Source organism: Eurosta solidaginis, chromosome 1 (genome assembly GCF_040869045.1).
Source record: "Eurosta solidaginis isolate ZX-2024a chromosome 1, ASM4086904v1, whole genome shotgun sequence".
In the NCBI taxonomy this organism is placed as follows: Eukaryota; Metazoa; Arthropoda; class Insecta; order Diptera; family Tephritidae; genus Eurosta; species Eurosta solidaginis.
The window spans coordinates 221,273,632-221,298,489 of NC_090319.1; the positions used below are offsets into that span (position 1 = coordinate 221,273,632).

At 37.8% G+C, this 24,858-nt stretch overlaps 1 protein-coding gene across 5 annotated transcripts in view; it reads left to right on the forward strand.

Moving 5' to 3' along the window:
* LOC137237028 (xylulose kinase) overlaps positions 1–24,858 on the forward strand; it is a 1,135,242-nt gene that overhangs the window by 49,811 nt on the left and 1,060,573 nt on the right. The gene's annotated exons all lie outside the window — the stretch shown is intronic.

The window sequence follows — 24,858 nt, forward strand, 5'->3', positions numbered from 1 at the left end:
TTACAAAAGGCTGACTGTTCGTTCACGAAACGTTTGAAAGAAAACGTAGAATGATCAAACTGGAAAGTTGGTTAGAAACTCCAACTGTAAGCTTGCATAAAAATGTTAAAAGAAAGCAAGGTATTTGATTCCTGTTTATAAAACTAAACCATCAACTAACATTCGGTTTCAACGTTTACAAAAAGACTATTGAAGAAAACCAAAATGTACCTACTTAATATCGAAAGCGCTTAGACTTAGCTTTTATAAACTTAAAGTTATTTACAGAAATGCCTGTTGGGTATATACATTTATATATGCATATGTACGATATGTATACAACCCACTACTCAGCTTTCATTGTTGCACATCGGTTTTTATTGTTTTGTCTTTTGAGGAGATCTTTCTGCCATATATTTTTAGGCAGAATTAGAACTTAAGTACATCTCCTTTCAGTTTTTTTTTCATTGTAAGAATATACATGCGTTTCACTGTACATTAATACATAGTTTTTCTTATTTGGGCAACCGCAACTAAACGAAGAAGCCATGTAATAACTATGTATGTTCATATATTGAGGTAGGTCAGTAGTTCCATTTAGCTTACCCCCAAACAAAATAGTTAGTCATACTTGACATAAATTTGACTCTTACTACATAAGTTAATGGAGGTTGTAAATGAATATCGAATCATAGATATAGAAATATAAAAACGTGTTAATGTATTCTTAAATACCTAAGTGTAAGCAACTAACACAATAAGTACAAATGTGAATTGTATTGAATAAAATTAACTATGGAAATTTAAGTTGGAGAATGATGGTCTGATTCCTGAGGAAATGTGTGTGGTAACTAATGGAGCTTCATCACCAGCTGAAAGCCATGGAAGGGAGGGCAGAGGGCAGCCGTCCAATACTCATTACGCTGCGAAGGTAAGGTGTTATCGCGGGGTGGATTAAGAGATGTGGGAAAGTACCAGAGAAAGTGTAAGTTTTAGGATTGTAACAATGTATGCAAGAGTAATTTATCTTGTTGACCTTGTTGGCGAGGGTGTGCTTTACTCACAGCTGTGTTTAGGAACTCACGCTGCTGAAGCTCCGGGATTAAGCCAGTGCACACACCATAGTTGTGGGTAGTAGAAGGGCGCTCCTGAATGAGGAAGATGGTATTAACGTCAAGGGGTTCATAACAAGTTGCAGAACGCTACGAACCTTTTAACTTCATCGGCTGTTTTTGGTGTTAGGTAGTTTTGAACTGTTTCAATTTTGCTTGGGTCGGGTAATATTCCCTTGCTTGTGCACTTATGTCCTAAGTTACTTCCTGGCGGAAAAATAGGCATTTATCTGGATGTAATTTTGGGTTGTATTTCCTACACGTGGCGAACACGTCTCTTAGCTTTTTTAACATGTGTTTTTCAGTACAACCTAATACAACCAAATCATCCATATAGAGAAATGCTTGGGAAGGTTTGTGTAGTTGGTTAATAAATATTAAAATATTAACTTCTTGTATTCCAAAAACTATTTATTTCTGTCACAAAATTGAATCAATATAAAAGTCTAAAATTTTCTTTTGAAAAACATAAATTCAAAAACAACCTAAATCTAAAATATCTCAAATAACAAAGTTAAAATTTATAAAGTAAATATTAACAAACAATAATAAAAATATTAACAAAGTCCCTACAATACTCCCCCTTCCAGAGAATTAATGTCAAATAAATTAAACGTAACATGTTTCTTAATTTTTGTAATGTTGTTAGTGTAATGGTTAGTGTCTAAGGTTGGTTGAACTTCAATAAAAACTGGTTTAAGTATATCTCTCGGAATTATTTTAATATCACCATCTATTTCTAGCTTAAAATATTTTTTGTCTTTTTCCACAACTTTGAAAGGTCCCTCAAATGGATGTTGTAAATTTATTTTATTAATAACCCGAAAAAACCATATTTGCAAGTTTCCAAATCTTTTGGAATATAAATGTCTGTATTAAGATTTTTGTTATGTGTTAAATTTGAATTTAAATTTTTAAACTTTGTAAAAGTTCTTCTGGAGAAATATTTTCTTCAGAAGGAACTATCATTTCTCCAGGTAGACGTAAATTTTGTCCGAAAACCATCTCAGAGATGTGACGGAAATACTTTCCTTATATACTGATCGTAAACCTAGAAGTATTATCGGTAACTGATCATACCAACTACTTTTTCCATTTTTAGCCATAATCGTAGCCTTTAACTGCCTATGAAACCTTTCTATCATACCATTTCCTTGCGGATGATATGCAGAAGTTGTAATATGATGACTACCTAGCAATCTCATTAATTAAGCAAATAATTTTGACGTAAATTCCGCTCCCTGATCAGTAGTGATTTGCAACGGTACTCCAAACCGTGAAACATATTCCCTAACAAATTTATTTGCTATTTCAGATGCCGAAATTTCCCTTAGTGCATAAGCCTCTGGCCAACGTGTAAACCTATCAATTATTGTTAATATATAACGATATCCTTTCGAAATAGGTAGAGGTCCAACAATGTCTAAATGAATATGTTCAAATTTTTTTTTTAGGAATAGGAATTTTAGTTACTGTAGATTTAGTGTAACGATTTACTTTTGATTTTTGACAATTTATACATTCTCTCGACCAGATCTTCTTTGCTCATTTTTGGCCAAAAATATTTTTTATTAATTAAACGACGTGTAGCTCTAATCCCAGGATGTGTAATCCCATGTAGCATATTAAACACTGTCTTTCGTAAACTTTTCGGTATAAAAGGTCTAGGATTTTCACCTGTCATCTCACAAAAAATATTAAAATTTAAAATCGGAGTTTGAATAAATTTAAGATTTTGCGATTGTTCTCCAGATTTCAACTGATTAAGTTCCTCATATTTTTCTTGTTCAACTTGTAATATTTTGAAATTTAATTCTGTACTTTTAATGGCATTAACTTCAAATGCTCTTGATAATATAAAATATATTCTTTCCCTTTTATATACTGAATGTCATTGGTAAATTGTGCGATAAATTCCATATTTCTGGTTTGTCTCGGACTTCTTTCAGTCTTTGAATTTAAAGCAAATATCAAAGGCTTATGATCAGTATACACTGTGAATTGACGTCCTTCTAAGAGATAGCAAAAATGCTTAATATTCAAATAAATAGCCAAAAGTTCTCTATCCAATGTACTGTATTTAATTTCAGACGGAGACAGTTTCTTTGAAAAGAATGAGAGTTGTTCTAAAATACCATTAAACGATTGATGTATTACGCCACCAATTGCCGTATTAGAAGCATCTACGTCTAAAGATAGTTTTGCATCTTTGTTAAAATGATTTAACAATATCGTAGATCCAAACTTTTCTTTAATACTTTCAAAGGCTATATTGGATGTGTCATCCCAAACTAAAGTCTTGTCTCGTTTCTTATCCGTTCGATTGATTAAATCGTATAATTTTCCTGTGTACTCAGCTAATTTTGGTATATAACGATGATAGTAGTTAACCATTCCAATAAATTTTTGTGCTTGTTTAATTGTCCTTGGGCGTTCGAAACTACGAATAGCTGATACTTTGTCATCCGATGGTCGGATCCCTGAGCTAGATATATTATGTCCCAAAAAGTCAATGCTCATAACTCCAAAAGTACATTTACTGGGTTTAATATTCAAACCGTATTCTGTCAGACGCTGAAAAGTGTATTTAAATCTTTTAAATGTTGATCTTCGTCTTCACTTGCGATAAGTAAGTCGTCGATATAGGTAAATACAAAATCTAGGTCACCTACTACTTCATTTATGAATCTTTGAAAAGTTTGAGCTGAATTTCTAGGACCAAAGGGCGTTCTAATAAATTCAAACATGCCAAAAGGAGTGGTAATCGCAGTTTTATAAATGTCTTCTTTAGCCATAGGTATTTGATGATAAGCTCTAACTAAGTCTAACTTTGAAAATATCTTTTTATCATGGAGATTCATATTGAAATCTTGAATATGCGGTAATGGATAACGATCTGGTATGGTACAAACATTTAATCTTCTGAAATCACCACAAGGACGCCAGTCATTTGATTCTTTTTTTTGTACTAAGTGAAGTGGAGAAGCTACTGAAGAATTAGAAGGTTGACAAATTCCTGTTTTAACTAAAAAATCAAATTCACTTTTAGCAATTTTATATTTAATTGGGCCTAAGCGCCTGGGCTTCGAATATGAAGATTACCTTCTGTTATAAGTTTGTGTACCGTGGTATGTTTTACTGGCTTTGTGTAATCTGGTTCAGTGATAAGTAATGGAAACTTTTTAAATAATTTTGTATATTGATTATCAACAGTAAAGAATTTGGGAAGAGGAATGTTACAAAAATATGAAATTGTGTTAACAGATAGATTTGTCAATGGATCTACTAAACGTTTTTGTTTAATATCTATCAAAAGACCATATTTAAAAAGAAAGTCAGCTCCGATAATGGGTTTTGCTATTTCAGCTATCAAAAATGTAAAGGGAAATTCATGACGTAAACCTAAGTTTACATTTAATACCTTCTTTTCATAGGTAGAAATTGTTGAACCATTAGCTGCAGTAAGAATAATATCCGAACGTTTTGCATATGGAAATTTTGATGCAGGTAATACTGAAATTTCTGCTCCACTATCTCAAAAAATTTAGTTTGTTTTCTTTATCAAAAATAAATAAGCGACGAGTTGAAAATTCCAAATTTCCGTTGTTTGTCGCTGCAACAACGGACGAATTTAGTTTGTTGAATTTTGATATTTACTATATGAACAAGGTTGTTCACACTTAATTGCTTTATCTCCAAATTTATAGTGAAATCTGCACAACCGATTTGGGTCATTACGTGAATTAGATCTACGCCTAAATGTATTTCGAAAACTATTTCTTTTATTTGATCGTGATTGTGAACGATTTTCATTAATTTGAGTTTTAATTTCTGATAACTCTAGGGATAATTTTTGAAAATTTTATAAGAGAAGTTGTTTTAACTAAATTTTCAATAACAGAATTTTGAGATCTATTACCTAAATTAACTGTGAAAACTTCATTTTTATTAATCACCTCCCAAATATTGTCCGCTAAATTCGTTAGCTCGTTAATATTATTTGAAGTTGAACTACCTAAAATTGCATTTAAATTCATTGGTAATTTCCTGATCCAAAGTTTTTTTTTAAATATTTTCACGAAAATTTGAACCTGCAAGCAAAACCAATGAGCGATAAAATTCTGAGGGTTTACGGCCACCCATCTCAGAATCACTTAAAATTTTATCTAGTTCAGAATTTTCACGAAGTGAAAATCTATTTATCAGAACTTTTTTAAGTTCAGAATACTTATTATTCTGAGGAGGATTTTAAATGAAATCTAAAATAGTTATAATTACTTCCTGCGGAAGTGCTGTTACAATATATTCGTACTTAGTATTCTCTTGAGTAATACCTTTAGTGCTAAATTGCATTTCTGCATGTACAAACCATGCGTCAGGACAATTAGTCCAAAATTGTGGAAGTTTAATTGACGTTGCAGAAATTTCATTTGTTCTAGTATTTTCATAAGGATTAATAATATGTGCAGAAAAATTTTCATTTGGTAAATCAATTAGTGAGTCATTTAAATTGTTTGTGAGTGTAGTTTGTATATTGTTGTGCTGTGGAGAACGAAACATTTTAACTAATTTTAAAGTAAATTTTCGATTAAGAGCAAATCAAATATATTTATTGGAACTATAATTATAAATAATAATTATAATTATAATTATAAATAAATAATAATTATAATTATAAAAAGAAGAAAGGAGATTTCTGGAAAAGAGTGTTTACAGTTAAAACTATTTTAAATATATAATTTAAAGTATTTAGTTTAAATTATCGTATGTGTAAATACTTAAATACATACATATAAAAATAAATACATACAAATATCAAACATAAAATAACACGAGACAGCTCACCAATTTGATTTTCACTACAATGTCTGACTATATTTGATTTGCTTGTAATATGTGTTGATATTTCTATTGTTGTTGCTCTGATTGTACTGTAGAAAAATTTATGGTAGCATGGACTTGCGTTAGTAAAAATAATTTAATATTCGACAATTATGTTGATATTTCTATTGTTGTTGCTCTGATTGTACTGTAGAAAAATTTATGGTAGCATGGACTTGCGTTAGTAAAAATAATTTAATATTCGACAATTAACTTTTATTGTTAATCAATTTCACTATTTTAAATTATTTTACAATTTTTAATTGCACATTCATTTCTCTGACTAATTTACTAATTTGTCAAATTAATTCTGCACTAGCCAAGAACTTGGATTTGTAATATATCTTCAGCACATGGAATTTCACTGCTATTGTTTACTATATGTGCACTGCTGTTCTTGACATTAATTTTCGTGAAAAAGATGATTTTCGAATAACTACATATACAAATGTATGTACATATATGTATATGTATTTGCATGTTTAGTAGAAACAATTATGTTCAATGATAAATCAATTGCATATGATGATGATATTCGATGATTATGATGATGTTTGATGATTATGATGATACAGATGAGTTAATTGCATATAATGATGAGAATTTTTATTGTTGTGGATGTTTCTTTTGCTTTTTCCGCTCTTTTCAAAGTCATTGATTAGCAACAAAATCGTTATTTCTTATAAGTTATGAACTCTTCGCGCTGAAATATTAAGATTTCCTATTGTATGTAACAGTATGTAACGGTTTACGGCTTGATTTTGGTAAAACTCGATATAAATTCGCATTTGTAATAAACACTATTTTACTTTTCGCAGATTGCAATATATTAATAATGTATGTCGAAGTTGTTCTTTATGGATAATGGTCTCAACAACAGCAAAATCGCCAATGTAGTTGGTTAATAAATATTAAAATATTAACTTCTTGTATTCCAAAAACTATTTATTTCTGTCACAAAATTGAATCAATATAAAAGTCTAAAATTTTCTTTTGAAAAACATAAATTCTAAAATATCTCAAATAACAAAGTTAAAATTTATAAAGTAAATATTAACAAACAATAATAAAAATATTAACAAAGTCCCTACAGTTTGAGGCCTGCGAACGCTAATGTCATTCTTTGGAACGAATTAGGTGTTACTTTTAATCCATACGGTAGCCTTTTGAATCTATATGTGCCATATTTGGCTGTGAAGAAGTTATATCCATAGAGTCCGGGTCTAATTCTATTTGATAGAAGCCTAACATAAGGTCCAGACATGAAAAATATTTTGCTCTTCCAAGTTGATCTAGAATGTCATCAATTCTTGGGAGTGGAAATTTTTCTGCTGCTAACTTTTTATATAAATGTAAAAATAAATGTAAGGCACGATAACCTCCGAAGAGATCTAAGGCCGAGCTTCTCTTCCAATTTGCGTCGTGCTCCTCTTGATTTTCCCTACAAATGGGCCGGACGGGACCTACATGTTTTATGCCGACTCCGAACGGCATCTGCAAGGCAGATGAGTTTTCACTGAGAGCTTTTCATGGCAGAAATACACCCGGAGAGCTTGCCAAACACTGCCGAGGGGCGACCCCGCTTAGAAAAATTGTCTTCTAATTTAAAAACCTTATTTCTAAAATTTTGATGTTGCTTTGCCCGGGGTGCGAACCCAGGGCATACGGTGTGGTAGGCGGTGCACGCTACCATCACACCACGGTGGCTGTCTGTAATCAACAACCAATCTCAATCTTTTTTCTGTATGTCCTGGAAGTGATTTTTTAGGGACTAGTAAGATTGGGCTGTTGTATTCTGATATGGAAGGTTCTATTATGTCATCTTCGATTAACTTATTAACCTGTTTGCTTTTCTCCCCTTTTTTTGTCTGAGGAACTCTATAGTTTTTTATGTAAACTGGGCTGTCGTCTTTCATGTGTAGTTTTTGTTTATAAAAATTATTGGAAGGAATTGGTTCTGTTTCTAGTGGTAATATGTCCAGGAATTCTGTGCATAACAATGTCAATTGAGAATTGACAAATTTTGTAAAGTTTTTGGTTAGTCTTTTTAATTTTTCTGTATCATTGCTATTTTTATTGTGTGTGCTTGTTTCAATTAGTGTATAGTCATCTAAATTTTCAGTATTAATTTTGTAATTTTGGATAGTTGTGTTTTTATTTGTTGTGTTGATGATTCTAACGAAAGTGTGGTCTTTATTCGTGATTGTGTTTTCTATGAAAATGCCTTCAGATAATTGTTGATGGGGTATGAAGATGTTTTTACTATCAATATTCCCTGTAACTTGTATAATGACTTCAGACCTAGCAGAGATGGTGATCGTATTGACAGACAGACAATTTGTTAGATGCATTGTTATTGTTTGGGGAAAGTCATATGGTCTTCTCTATAATCTAGAATACAATTGTACTTCTTTATAAAATGTAGTCCTATTATTCCATCGCATGGTATTGGGAAGTCGTCTTCTACGACGTGAAATTTATGACAAATTAGGAGGTCATCACCTTTTAAGCCCACTTTTACTGTGCTTAATGTGCTGGTTATGTCTTGACCGATGCCCTTTAAATCTATTATTTGTGTTGTATTTATTTTTGTACGATTATCTATTTGATTCTTTTTGATAATTGAGATATCTGCTCCTGTTTTGGTTTGAAACTGAGTTACTTAGAGTCGTTTTAGTGGAAATGTAGCTATTTAAGTGTAAATTTAGTACACATAATTTTCTGCTTACTGCTCTTGAAGTGGAGTCTGCTAGTTTTCCTGGTGCGTACAGTTGCGTACGTTACGCGTCTGGCTATAATTTCTATTTCCATTTTGGGTTGCGACCCTTTGGGAATTATTATTTGGTCTTGTGTTATCGTGATATCTTGGTTTCGGTCTGAACCTTCTGCCTCTATAACTTCCATAGTTACTACTTCGGTAACCCCGACGGAAATTACTCCGACATTGATTTTGATGTCTTATGTTTAAAATAGTGTTTGAGCTGCCTGTTATTTCCGTGCAACTGTTTATGAACTTGGAAATCGCGTCGTTCATTGTTGTGAACGTTCCTGCTTGCATAATCATTTTCACTTTGTCATTGGAGCAGTTCTTGCACATGGCTTTGACTGCTGCTTGAGTGGCGTATCTGGTTGCCAAGTCTGGATTTAGTCCATCCGAGATATAGGCTCCCTCCAATGACCTAGTTATTTTTTCTATTTCCGCAGTGTATTGGTTTGCGGTTATACTGCGCTGTTGGATATTCAGAAGTTTTGCTGTCAAAACTTCTACTGATTCATCTTTTATTGCAGTTTTTAGTTTTAGCTTTATTTGTGCAATTGTACTTTCATTGCGAATGAAGTTTCTAGCTGTGCCTTTAAGTTTTGTTTTTATCATCGTTATTGCTAAGGCTTCGTGATTATCCTTGATTTGGTCGAGGATATCAAGGGCATCTAGGAAACTGTGCAAATTTTCCGGCTTACCATCAAACTGTGGTAGCACTGATGAAGCGGTTTTGATAAATTCTCTTACTGTTTGTGCTATTTTTATGTTTGTATTTGCAGATTCTGGTGGTTTATTTTCTTTTGTGCCCAGGGTTTGAGTCTGTGAGGACTCTGTTAAGCCAACTGGTTTATTTTCTTCGGTCAAAAAGGGCTCAGTTATAAGAGTGTTAAAATCAATCTGAAGATATTCTTCGATTGCAGTGGGTACTGTTATTTCGAAGTAATGCCTTGCTAATGAAGACTCCAATTTGTATCTTACACTTGAAAAAATTTGGTATGCTTCAACCTGGTGATTTCTTGTTAATATGGAGTCTACTTCTCGTATTAATTTTCCTAGAGTATTTAATGATTCTAAAATAATTGACAAATGTTTTACTACCGGTTCTGGTTTTATTGTGGTATTTTTATACTCAGTTGAGCAGAGCTCACAGAGTATATTAACGTTGATTGGATAACGGTTGGTTGTACAGGTATAAAGGAATCGAGATAGATATAGACTTCCATATATCAAAATCATCAGTATCGAAAAAAAATTTGGTTGAGCCATGTTCGTCCGTCCGTCCGTCTGTCCGTTAACACGATAACTTGAGTAAATTTTGAGGTATCTAGATGAAATTTGGTATGTATGTAGGTTCCTGGGCACTCATCTCAGATCGCTATTTAAAATGAATGATATAAGACCACGCCCACTTTTTCGATATCGAAAAACCGAAAAAATGCGATAATTCATTGCCAAAGACGAATAAATCGATGAGACTTGGTAGGTGGGTTGACCTTATGACGCAGAATAGAAAATTTGGACAATGGGCGTGGCACCGCCCACTTTTAAAAGAAGGTAATTTAAAAGTTTTGTAAATTGGCAGTCATTGAGGATATCATGATGAAATTTGGTAGGAACGTTACTACTATTACTATATATGTGCTAAATAAAAATTAGAAAAATGAAGAACACGCCCACTAAAAAAAAAAATTTTAAAAGTCAAATTTTAACAAAAAATTGAATATCTTTACTGTATATAAGTAAATTATGTCAACATTCAACTCCAGTAATGATATGGTGCAACAAAATCTAATATCTACTTATATATTACAAATGGCAAAGTTTGGATGTGAAGATGTTTGGATGTTTGGATGTTTGTCCAGACGTTTGTCTTTGTGACTCAATAATGCAAGAACGGCATCGCCGATTTGGGTGAAATTTTGCACACATATAGCCAATAGTCTAGAAGGATCTACTAGCTATATATTTTTGAAAAGGGGCGTGGTCCCCGCCCCCTAGGAACAGTTATAATTTAATTATTATATTTTTTTGTCTTTGCGACTGAATCACGCCAGAATGGCTACACAGATTTTGATGAAATTTGGGACACAGACAGTAGTCTACTAGCGAAATTTTTTTCGAACATGGAAAGAGGGGTGGGGGTCCCACGACCTCTTCGAGCAATTACTTTTTAATAATTTTTACACATTATAACTTTACGTATACTGGCCTTCACCAATATCACAGACTCAAGGGGTCAAATAAGTCGAGGGCTTACAAATTAAGCAGTGACACCCTCCGCCCGCCTCCCCCCTTTATCTCCCACTCTGGTGTAAAATCTATAAATTGTTATAACTCAATATAAATTTTCACCTAAATCAATAGTTTTTGGTATCTGGCACATACAGATCGAGATCTAGACAATTTTGGAGGAACGATCAGTGGTCCTCTCCTTTTACTCCCGCCATCCGCCCTCCTTCAATTGTTTTAATTAGCACGCTTTTATTAGCTTTATTAACATGGTTTTATAATTAGCTTCACCTCATATGGAGACCCTTGCGGGGTCATTTCTGGACGGTGTTCGGGATCGGTCCGGGATCCCGCCGGGGTAATTTCGGGACCTTTTCGGGACTATTTCGGGATCCTTTTGGGACCCTTCCGGGATCATTTCTGTATAGTTTTCGGGATCCGTCCGGGATCCCGTCGGGGTTATTTTGGGAAATTTTCGGGACTATTCCGGAATCATTTCGGGATTATTTCGCGATCATTTGGGGACCCTTCCGGCATCATTTCTGGATGGTTTTCGGGATCCGTCCGGGAACCCGTCGGGGTACTTTCGGGATCATTTGCGTGCCTTCGAGAGATAAATTCTTGATGGTTGCCGGGATCATTACGGGACTTTTTCGGGGTTATTTTGGGTCCCTTTAGGCATCATTTCTGGATGGTCTTCGGGATTCATCCGGCATCCCGTCGGGGTCATTTCGGGACTTTTTCGCGACTAATACGGGATCATCTGGGGACCCTTTCGGCATCATTTCTGGATGGTTTTCGGGGTCCGTGCGGGATCTCGTCGGAGTAATTTGGGGACTTTTTCGGGATCATTTGGGGGCTCTTCCGGCATCATTTCTGAATGGTTTTCGGGATCCGTCCGGGATCCCGTCGGGGTCATTTCGGGACTTTCGCAACTAATACGGGATCATTTGGGAACCCTTTCGGCATCATTTCTGGATGGTTTTCGGGATCCGTCCGGGATCTCGTCGGAGTAATTTGGGAACTTTTTCGGGATCATTTGGGGGCTCTTCCGGCATTATTTCTGGATGGTTTTCGGGATCCGTCCGAGATCTCGTCGGGGTCATTTGGGGACTTTTTCGGGATCATTTGGGGGCTCTTCCGGCATCATTTCTGGATCGTTTTCGGGATCCGTCCGGGATCCCGTCGGGGTCATTTCGGGACTTTTTCGGGATCATTTGGGGGCTCTTCCGGCATCATTTCTGGATGGTTTTCGGGATCCGTCCGGGATCCCGTCGGGGTCATTTCGGGACTTTCGCAACTAATACGGGATCATTTGGAACCCTTTCGGCATCATTTCTGGATGGTTTTCGGGATCCGTCCGGGATCCCGTCGGGGTCATTTCGGGACTTTTTCGCGACTAATACGGAATCATTTGGGAACCCTTTCGGCATGGTTTTCGGGATCCGTCCGGGATCCCATCAGGGTAATATCGGGACTATTAGGGGATCATTTGGGGGCCTTTCCGGCATCATTTCTGGATAACTTTCGGGATCCGTCCGGGATGCCGACGAGGTCATTTCGGGACTATTTCGGGATCATTTGGGATACCTACCGGCATCATTTCTGGATGGTTTTTGGGATTCGTCCGGGATCCCGTCGAGGTAATTTCGGGACTTTTTCTCGACTAATACGGGATCATTTGCGGACCCTTTCGGCATCATTTCTGGATATTTGTCGGGATCCGTTCGGGATCCCGTCACGGTCATTTCGGGACTATTAGGCGATCATTTGAGGACCTTTTCGGCATCATTTCTGGATAGTTTTCGGTATCCTTTCAGGATCCCGTCATTTCGGTACGTTTTCGGGATCATTTTGGGACCTTCCCAAGATCATTTCTGGATGGATTTCGGGATCTGTCCGAGATGCCGTCAGGGTCATTTTGGGACTATTAGGTGATCATTTGAGGACCTTTCCGGCATCACTTCTGGATGGTTTTCGGTATCCGTTCAGGATCCCGTCGGAATAATTGCGGGACTTTTTCGGGATCATTTGGGGTCCGGGGGTTTCCGGCATCATTTCTGTATGGTTTTTGGGATTCGTCCGGCATCCCGTCGGGGTCATTTCGGGACTTTTACTCAACTAATACGGGATAATTTACGGGCCCTTTCTGTATCATTTCTGGATAGTTGTCCCGAACGGATCCCGTCAGGGTCTTTTCGGAACTATTAGGAGATCATTTGAGGACCTTTCCGGCATAATTTCTGGATAGTTTTCGGGATCCTTTCGGGGTCCCATCAGGGTCATTTCGGGACTTTTTCGGCAACATTTAAGATTGGTTTTCAGGATTCGTCCGGGATCCCGTCAGGGTAATTTCTGGACTTTTCCGAGACTATTTCGGGATCATTTTGGGAACCTCCCAAGATCATTTCTGGATGGATTTTGGGATCTGTCCGGGATGCCGTCAGGGTCATTTTGGGACTATTAGGTGATCATTTGAGGATCTTTCCGGCATCACTTCTACATGGTTTTCGGTATCCGTTCAGGATCCCGTCGGAATAATTGCGGGACTTTTTCGGGATCATTTGGGGTCCCTTCCGGCATCATTTCTGGATGGTTTTTGGGATTCATCCGGCATCCCGTCAGGGTCATTTCGGGACTTTTTCTCGACTAATACAGGATCATTTGCGGGCCCTTTCGGCATCATTTCTAGATAGTTATCGGGATCCGTTCGGGATTCCGTCAGTGTCTTTTCGGAACTATTAGGAGATCATTTGAGGACCTTTCCGACATCATTTCTGAATAGTTTTCGGGATCCTTTCGGGGTCCCGTCAGGGTCATTTCGGGACTTTTTCGGGATCATTTAAGGATGGCTTTCAGGATTCGTCCGGGAACCCGTCAGGGTAATTTCTGGACTTTTCCGAGACTATTTCGTGATAATTTTGGGACCTTCCCAAGGTCATTTCTGGATGGATTTCGGGATCAGTCCGGGATGCCGTCAGGGTCATTTTGGGACTATTAGGTGATCATTTGAGGACCTTTCCGGCATCACTTCTGGATGGTTTTCGGTATCCGTTCAGGATCCCGTCGGATTCAATGCGGGACTTTTTCGGGATCATTTGGGGTCCCTCCCAAGATCATTTCTGGATGGATTTCGGGATCTGTTGGGGATCCCGTCAGGGTCATTTAGGGACGCGTTCGAGTTCCCGTCAGGGTCATTTCGGGACTTCTTCGGGACTATATCGGGATCGTTTCTGGATGGTTTACGGGATCCGTAAAGGGCCCCTTAAGGCTGATTTCGGGACTATCAGGTGATCATTTGAGGACCTTTCCGGCATCACTTCTGGATGATTTTCGGTATCCGTTCGGGATCCCGTCGGAATCAATGCGGGACTTTGTCGGAATAATTTGGGATCCCTTCCGGCATTATTTCTGGATGGTTTTCGGGATTTGTTCGGGATCCCTTCGGGGTTATTACGGGACCTTTTCGGGGCTAATACGGGATCATTTGGGGATCCTCTAGGGGTCGTTTCGTGACTTTTTCTGTATTATTTCGGGATCATTTGGGGACCCTCCCAAGATCATTTCTGGATGGATTTCGGGATCTGTTGGGGATCCCGTCAGGGTCATTTAGGGATGCGTTCGAGTTCCCGTCAGGGTCATTTCGGGACTTCTTCGGGACTATATCGGGATCGTTTCTGGATGGTTTACGGGATCCGTAAAGGGCCCCTTAAGGCTAATTTAGGGACTATCAGGTGATCATTTGAGGACCTTTCCGGCATCACTTCTTGATGATTTTCGGTATCCGTTCGGGATCCCGTCGGAATCAATGCGGGACTTTGTCGGAATAATTTGGGATCCCTTCCGGCATTATTTCTGGATGGTTTTCGGGATTTGTTCGGGATCCCTTCGGGGTTATTACGGGACCTTTTCGGGGCTAATACGGGATCATTTGGGGATCCTCTAGGGGTCGTTTCGTGACTTTTTCTGTATTATTTCGGGATCATTTGGGGACCCTTCCGGCATAATTTCTTGATGGTTTGCCGGATCCATCAGGGTCGTTTGGGGACCATTTTGGGATCATTTGGGGACCCTTCCGAGATCATTTCTGGATCCGTCCGCGATGCCGTAGGACCCATTTCGGGATTTTTTGTTTCTTTTCCTCGATAGTTTTTGGACCCTTCCGGGATCATTTCTGGATCTGTGCGGGATCCCATTTGGGTCATTTCCGGACTATTTGGGGATCAATTTGGGACCCTTCCGGGTTCATTTCTGTATGGTTTTCGCGATCCGTCGTGGATCCCCTCGGAGCCATTTCGGAACTTTTTCTGGAGTATGTCGGGATAATTTAGGGACCCTTGCTGGATATTTTCTGGATGGTTTTTGAGATCCGCCCGGGAGCCCGTCATGGTCATTTCGGAACCTTTTCGGGATCATTTTGGAACACCTTCAGGGATCATTTCTGTGTGGTTCTCTGGATACGTCTAGAATCGTGTGGTTGTCATTTCTGGTTTTTTTTGGGACTATTCCGCGAACTTCTGGAGACCCTTCCGGGGCATTTCTGAATGGTTTTCGGAATCTGTCCGCGATAGCGTGGGGGTCATTTCGTAGCTTTTTCTGGATAATTTCGGGATCATTTCGGATGCTATCAGGTTATCAACTCATTTAGTTCTTTTTTTTTACTCAATTACAAAAATAAAATGCATTAGACAAAAAAAAAAAAATTTTAAACAGATAACTTTATAAGTAGGCTAACGCGAATAGCCCATATATTTAAATTTCTCCTTGCGGACGGGGCCGCGGGTAAAGGCTAGTATAAAAATAAAAGAAAATTTGGAAATGGGCGTGGTTCCACCTTTTTTCATTTAGTTTGTCTAGAATACTTTTAATGCCATAAGTCGAACAAAAATTTACCAATCCTTCTGAAATTTGGTAGAGGCATAGACTCTATGACGGTAACTGTTTTCTGTGAAAATGGGCGAAATCGTTTGAAGCCACGCCCAGTTTTTATACACAGTGAACCGCTTGTCCTTCCGGTCGGCCGTTAAAACGATAACTTGAGCAAAAACCGATATATCTGTGCATATCTGAACTCACTTTATCTTGGTACAAAAAATGGCCGAAATTCGACTATAACCGCGCCCACTTTTTCGAAATCGAAAATTACAAAAAATGAAAAAAAAAATGCCATAATTCTATACCAAATATGAAAAAAGGGATGAAACATGGTAATTTGATTGGTTATTGACGCAAAAAATAACTTTGTAAAAAGAGTGACACCTACCATATTAAGTAGAAATAAATAATAATTTAAAAAAACTAAAAAAAACGCTTTTATAGCTAACCGAACTAAAAAATAGAAAATAATTTTCAGTTAAAAAGAGTTTATATAACAGTAGTAGTTTTTAACTGAAAATTATTTTCTATTTTTTATTTCGGTTAGCTATGTTAAAAAAAGCGTGTTTTTTTAGTTTTTTTCAACTATTATTTATTTTTAATTTTTTAGTTCAAGTAATTTTAAAAGTTTTAGTCGAGAGTGATGAATCCTCGAAACGCCAGCGGTCCATGGATAAATCCAACCCCACGGCACCGAAAATGGCCAAGACGCAGGGAGGTTGGACGCGGTCTTTCGCCGAAATTGCCAAGGGTCGGCAGATCATTGGCATTATAGACGAGAGCAGCGAAGATGGCAGGATCCCGAAACAGCAGTGGAAGTGGATCGAGGCCGCGCTCGCTATGGTGGCCGTTAAGATTAAGAAAGACAACCCTGGTCCACCGCCATCTTACACCGATGCAGGGTGGTTCCAGGGCAATGTCAAGCTAATTGCCTGTGACGACGCCAGGTCGGTAAACCTCTATAGGGCCGCCGTCACGCTGATAGGGGTGGTATATACGGGCGCGCCTGAAGGTAGTGGAGGCGCGTGATATCCCCTCACGACCAAGGGCTAGAGCCTGGGTTCCAGTGACGCCAACGGACCCAGCTGACATCCTGGAGCTGCCCCAGGAGTACAACCCGCCACTGGTTTGGAAGTCAACCCGGATAAAACCGAGCTTGTCCTCTTCACGAGGAGGTACAAAGTATCAAATCTTACACCGCCAAGAATTGGGGGTACGTTCTTAGCGTTTAGCGATCAAGTCAAGTATTTGGGAGTCATTCTGGATAGGAAGCTATTATGGAGTGACCATATAGTGGAGCGATCCAAGAAGGCAGCAGCAGAGCTGTTCACCTGCAAGAGGGAAATTGGCACCTCCTGGGGATTCTCCCCTAAGGTGACCTACTGGATTTACACAGCCATTGTGCGCCCGATTCTTCTTTATGGTGCCTTGGTCCAGGTGCAGGCCACCAGCACTAGCTAAAAGTACCTATCTTAAAATGCTTCAAAAGGTGCAACGGAGTTCGGAGCTCTGCATTACCGGCGCTCTCGGCTCCACTCCACATTCCGTTACATACATACATGGATACATAGATATATAGATATATACAGGCCAAGCTAATAAAAGCGTGTTAAAAAGGGCTCCAGAATGCTCTTTCGTAGATGTGCCATGCATCCCCTCCTATCATTAATAAAGGAATGCGTTCTTCGCATTATGTGCAAGGTTTCAAATCTATGGCCATTTGGGGTGGTCATAAGTTCAATTGACGTTATGTCCGTTAACCTTATGCCACCCCACCATCACATTATTGCATTGTCATTGAGCCTTGATACGTGTGCAAAATTTCAATCAAACTTATGGCCATTCAAAGTGGTAATAAGGCCAATTGACCTTATGGCCGTTGACCTTATGTCACCACACCATCACATTAATGCATTGTTATCGAGCCCTGATACGTGTGCAAAGTTTCAATCAAACTTATGGCCATTCAAATTGGTAATAAGGCCAATTGACCTTATGGCCGTTGACCTTATGTCACCACACCATCACGTTAATGCATTGTCATCGAGCCTTAATACGTGTGCAAAGTTTCAATCAAACCTATGGCCAATCAAAGGCAACCGCACCATCACCTTAATGCATTGTCATCGAGCCTTGATACGTGTGCAAAGTTTCAATCAAACTTATGGCCATTCAAAGTCATAATAAGGCCAATTGACCTTATGGCCGTTGACCTTATGTCACCACACCATCACATTAATGCATTGCCATCGAGCCTTGATACGTGTGCAAAGTTTCAATCCAACTTATGTCCATTCAAAGTGGTAATTAGGCCAATTGACCTTATGGCCGTTGACCTTATGTCACCGCACCATTACATTAATGCATTGTCATCGAGCCTTGATACGTATGCAAAGTTGCAATCAAACTTATGGCCATTCAAAGTGATAATAAGGCCAATTGACCTTATGGCCGTTGACCTTATGTCACCACACCACCACATTAATGCATTGTCTTCGGTCCTTGATACGTATGCAAAGTTTCAAATTAATCAGACTTCTAGAAACCGGTGCTCACAGATTCCGTTACATACAGGCCAAGCTAATAAAAGCGTGTTAAAAAAATGAAAAAGTTCTACAGGGCGCAATCAAAAGCCCTTGGAATCTTGGCAGGAATACTGTTCGTAGTATTACATATATAAATAAATTAGCGGTACCCGACAGATGATGTTCTGGGTCACCCTGGTCCACATTTTGGTCGATATCTCGAAAACGCCTTCACATATACAACTAAGGGCCACTTCCTTCTAAACCCTCATTAACACCATTCATTTGATACCCATATCGTACAAACAAATTCTAGAGTCACCCCTGGTCCACCTATATGGCGATATCTGGAAAAAGCGTCCACATATAGAACTAAGGCCCACTCCCTTTTAAAATACTCATTAACACCATTCATTTCATACCCATATCGTACAAACACATTCTAGAGTCACCCCTGGTCCACCTTTAGAACTATGGCCGACTCCCTTTTAAAATACTCTTTAATACCTTCCATTTGATACCCATGTCATACAAACACATTCCAGGGTTACCCTAGGTTCATTTTCCTAGATGGTGATTTTCCATTATTTTGTCTCCGAAGCTCTCAGCTGAGTATGTAATGTTCGGTTACACCCGAACTTAGCCTTCCTTACTTGTTATTTATACATTTGTACGATTTTTCTGCTTTTATTTTTTCTTCAGATAGTGCCTCATAAATTTGTTCCCATTTGTTCATTTCTATCTTGGAAAAACATCAGTAAGCATATCAAAAAATTTTCCACATTTAAGGGGTTTTATGAGGACCACCTAAGCATTCCAATTTACTGGTTTATTTAGTTGTTATTTCTTTCATAACGACCTCTTCCCATAACGGAAAATGGAAATGAATATACAGTTACTATAGTATGTGACTTGACTAAGTATTTGGTTGCAATACCAATACCCAGCAAACACGCAAAAACAATAGCCAAAGCGATATTCGAAAATTTTATCCTAGTTTATGGTTGCATGAAGACAATTATAACGGATATGGGAAACGAATATAAAAATAGCTTATTTGAAGAATTATGCAAGCTTTTAAAAATAAACCATAAAACGTCAACACCCTACCACCATCAAACTTTAGGCACAGTTGAACGTAGTCATAGAACATTCAATGAATACGTACGTTCCTACATATCCATTGACAAAAATGATTGGGATGAATATCTTAAATATTTTTGCGTATTGTTACAATAATACCCCATCTGCAGTTCATAATTATTGTCCATACCAACTAGTATTTGCGAAAAAACCCCAGACTTACGAATTTTTAAGAGAAAACACAGTAAGCCCATTATACAATTATGAGACTTACGACAAAGAAATTAAGTATAGGTTACAAATAGCGCAAGATAGAGCATATAAAATAGTAAAACAGGCTAAGGAAAAACAAAATATGAGTTATGATAGGAAAACACAATATAAAGAAATAAATTTAGGAAATTTAGTGTTAGTAAAAAATGAATCAGGGCATAAGTTAGATAGTAGGTATAAAGGATCCTTTAGAGTAGTAAATATCGATGAAAACAATAATTTTATATTAATTCCCTTTAAGGTAGAAATGATCGATAAAATCAATGTAGAAAATAGAAACATAGAAAACATAAATCAAACTAATAAAAATAAGAAAATTGTAATACCTAAAAGTAGACTTAAACTCATAGAATAAGAGCACTTTAACTTTATAAACACAAAGAAAATTTCTATTGTATGCAAAAGAAAAATACAATAATACACCAAAACAAAAGAGGAAAAAACAAATGTAACCTATACTTTGGAAATCAAGCTAAATTGTCACAAAAAAAAAAAAACCCAACAAGCAAAGTAAGCACAAACGGATTCAAAACCATTAACCTAACTTGAGTAGCCACAAATAATTCGTGTACAAAATTATATATGTCTACTCTTTCAAAGGTGGATGGTTTAGCATTTACTCATTAAGTTATTCATTCATTTGTACAAACATATATTTTGTACACCGTGCATCATACGGTAACCTGAGCCTTGGTATGCCACTGTTTAGAGCTTGATCGCGACAAGCCTTTACCTGTAGACAAATTATTAATATGATTCATTTATGCTTGCGTTGCACATTCCACAGGCAATTTTAATTATGCTTAGAATGCAGTTCCCAGGGAACTGAATTGAATGTATATGTGTGTTATACTTAGTTTGCAAGTATTAGTGTAAGTAAGTATTTTAGCTCATAGAAATTTTGTATAAAAGAAAACAACTTTTGAATAAAGAAGAGAATTTAACCTGCTGCCGTTTCAATTGGCGGTAAATTCTATCTGGTGCCGCTAACTGGGCACTGCAACCTAGATTTCGATTTTCTCTTATCCGCAAACATTACACTCCACGTAGTGTTCCACAGGCGAAGCGGGAAGTGGTGAGTCAAATCATATAAGAAATGAGCGACAGTGGCGTCATCGAACCATCAGCTGGTCCCTGGAGCTCACCGGTAGTATTTGTAAAGAAGAAGGATGGAAAAATGAGGGTTTGCGTGGACTACCGGAAGATGAATGTCGTTACGAAAAAGGATAGCTACCTATTGCCAAGAATTGACGCCACTCTGGACTCGCTCTCTAGTACGAAATGGTTTTCCAAACTGGACTTGAAAAGTTGGTACTGGCAAGTGGAGGTGAAGGAGGAAGACAAAGAGAAAACAGCCTTCAGCGTCGGAGATGGTTTTGGCAATTTACAGTAATGCCCTTTGGACTATGTAATGCACCAGCTACTTTCGAGAGACTCATGGATCAGGTATTGAAAGGACTACATTGGAAAACATGCTTGGTGTACCTGGACGACATCATCGTACTGAGAAAGAACTTTGATGAACATCCTAAAAACTTGGAGGGAGTTTTCCAGAGAATAGCTGGCGCTGGTCTGAAACTAAGTCCAAAAAAGTGTTCGCTGTTTAAAAGGAAGTAAATTATTTAGGTCACAAGGTAACGACAGAAGGCATCTGTACAGCTAATGAAATTATAGAGGCAGTAAAGGATTGCCCAAGACTACAGAACTTGCATGAATTAAGAAATTTCCTTGGGTTGTGCACATATTACTGGCGATTTGTACCAAACTTTTCCAGCGTAGCCCATAGCCTCCATGAGCTTACAAGAAAAAAAAGCTTTTGAATGGAAGAAGGAGCAAGAAGTGGCTTTCCAAACATTGAAGGAGCGTTTGTGCACTGCCCCAATGTTGGCATATCCGATTCAAGGAGCATCATTTATTTTAGATACAGATGCGAGTGGATATGCTATAGGAGGCGTTTTATCACAACTGGTCTATGGACAGGAGAAGGTAGTTGCATATTACAGCCGTTCGATTGGAAAACCAGAGAGGGACTATTGCGTTACACGGAGAAAGCTGTTGGCATTGGTAGAGTGCATTAAACAGCGATTCCGCGTCAGGACAGGTCACGCAGCGTGGAAATGGCTTCTATGTGGGGGGCTCAAATACAAATTTTGAATGTAAGAGACTTTTAATTTCGTAAATTTTTTTATTGTTGGTATCGGGTTTGAGCTCAATTATGAACATGGGTAGCGGCTCTTTGGTGATTCTGTGTTTCTTGTTCCATATATTAGTAACAGAGTGGCCAAAATTTTTGAGTGCGTCTAAGATTTCTTTAGTATCTATCGAGAAGTGCATATTTTTAAGAACTACTTTAAATGAACGTTCTTGTCATGGTCCTTCGTAGCCGTTCTACGAACAAGCAAGTACATGTAAAAAAAGAGCTTTGATATCAAAGAGGAACACTTAAGCCAACAGGTGCCGAACATACTACATATATACCTACATATTCACCTTCTTCACACACCAAAAACAAAAAACAAAAAAATAATTACGGGTAAGTTTTTCTGTTTATCGTGCTAAATAATAAATTCAGAAAAAGCATATGCAAGTGTTCGAGTGATTTTCGCGGAGTTTCGAAAGAAAAAAAGAAAATTTTTAATTATAATAATAATTTTTTTTGTTTGCGCGCGAGTAATTTTGCATTTTTTTCTCTTTCTTTTCCAATACTTGGAAAACTCTTCGGCTCGCTCCATCTTTGTATTGTCCGTCCGAACGGACATAAACAAAACAAAAAGTGATAAATTAATTATTGTGCAGTGAGTTCTTTTAATTTTTTTCGAAATTAATCTTTTTAATTTCGTGAACAAGTGTCCAAATTGGGAATTTCCTTGCATTTTCACCGTCCGGCTTCAAAGTGCTATTATTCTTGTTCATCGGTGGCACAATTATACGGCCAAAATTGGCCATAGGACACTGTTTTTTTCCTTTAAATTAATCACAACACAGCACTGCACTATAAATTCAATTTAAATAATTAATTATCACATAAATTTGTATGAATACAGAATCAATCGCGCAGCGTTTATTTCGACAATTATAATCGTTTTCATTTATAAAAGTCATAATAATAGCGATTTGCTATCGCATTATTAAAAACAAGTGCAAGAAAAACGAAATAAAAGAAGTAAACAAATCAAGGCGAATTTGCGTATATACATGCATTATAGCGGTGGGTGGTAAGCAACTACAAAGGAGTGCAAATCCCGAAATGAGTACTGCGAATCCCGAATCCTCAAAAGGAAGTATACATTTTTATCGGTATTTATTTTAAATAAAGTGTGCAATTATTTTTCAAATAATTTGTGATCATTTTTGAAATATTAAATAAATATTTTTGTACATAAATTTCGAGTTTTTCTCTTTTTTCTGCTCACTTATTTAGTTTTATTATACTAATATTTCTAGATTTTGGTGAGTTATTTCGGGATTTTGGTTGGTGTTCTTACTGAAATTTATAGGTTCTTTCAAATTCACCCCATTTACAACAAGAAAAAGGGAGTTTCGACCACCACAGTGCTATTTCGTTAACAAGTTTGAAATTTTTAGCGGCAAAAAGTTTACGATACCTGTAGGCTACTTAAGTTTTACGCCAATTTTAATAATTTTGGATTTTAAAAACACTTTAGCACTACGTGGGTTTTTCGGATTTCGTCTAAGTTTTTAATAATCCAAAGTAAATTTTTTCATCCAACAAACTAATAAAAAATGGCAAGTTTCAACCAATTAGTTGAGTCTTTGATAGACCTCGAGGCGGACTTTCGTGAATTCGAAAACCCCAATCAAACAGTCATCGGAACCCAAAGGGAGGAGGCTAAACAGCTGTGGGGCAAAATAAAACGCAGCTATAGTGAGTTTCAGGGCTCAGATGCTGCAACATCTTCCAAAGATGCTAGTGCAGCGAAGAAAAAGTATAAGTTAGCGTACACGACTTATATGAAGTGCATAGAGTTGATAGGTGACCTAGCTACAAAACAAAAAGATAAAACCTCTGAAAAATCAAGCGACGACTCGGTTAGGGAACGCAATATTAGGCTTCCGCCTTGTGATACCGAAGTTTTTAAGGGAGATTATTTGTCAAGGCCAACATTCCGTGACTTATTCACGGCCATTTACATAAAGAATCAGGGGGTCGCCTCAGTAGAAAAATTATGCCATTTAATAAAAAAAACTGAGGGCGAAGCAAGAGAAATAGTAAGCAAATTTCCCCTTACAAATGAAGGTTTCGAAACCGCGTGGAAAAACCTGACCGATCGTTATGAGTAAAAATAAACGAATTCTAGTTAATAGCCAATTGAAGATCCTCTTCAACCTCCCCCCGTAGGAACTGAATCTGGAAGTGCAATCAAACAACTTCAGCGGGGAATAAATAATTGCATTTCGGCACTCCAGATTCATAAAGTTGTACATATCAAATTGGGATGCGGTCATTACGTACGTCTGCTCCACGAAACTTCCGGAAGCTACGCTTTCCTTGTGGAGCAATCGGTTCAAGTAAAACCGAAACCCCAAAATGGAGTGATATGGACAAGTTTCTAACAAGTCGGTTCCAGACTTTGGAAACTGTTTTTGACTTGCGAAGCTCACAGCCGACCAAATCTCAACCCTTCAAAGCACATAACGAGGGGAACAGCCAAAAAGTGAACACTTTTCAGGCAAGCGTATCAAATGCGAAATGCAAACTCTGCAGTCGTGACGCTCACCACATTCGATCCTGCTCACGCTTCCTAAAGATGACTCCGTCTGATCGCAGTAAGCATGTGAGAAGGTGTCTGAACTGTTTGTCTTCCGGACATGGTGTGGCGAAATGCAACAGCGCCTACAACTGTTCAACTTGCCATACACGACAGCATACTCTCCTGCACTCTCCTGAACCCAGTCAAGGCAACCTGCTCGTCAAAACCGGGCTTTTCGGACCACTTCTGAACAAAGTCGCACTCAGACCACCAGTGACTCTCCGAGTCAAGTCCAATCGTGTTTTTCGAACACATATAAAGGTATCCTATTGGCAACAGCTCAAATCCACCTGCGATATAGTGATATTGTATACTCGGCCCTAGCCTTAATAGACTCCGGCTCCGAGTGTTCATTTATTACGGAAAGG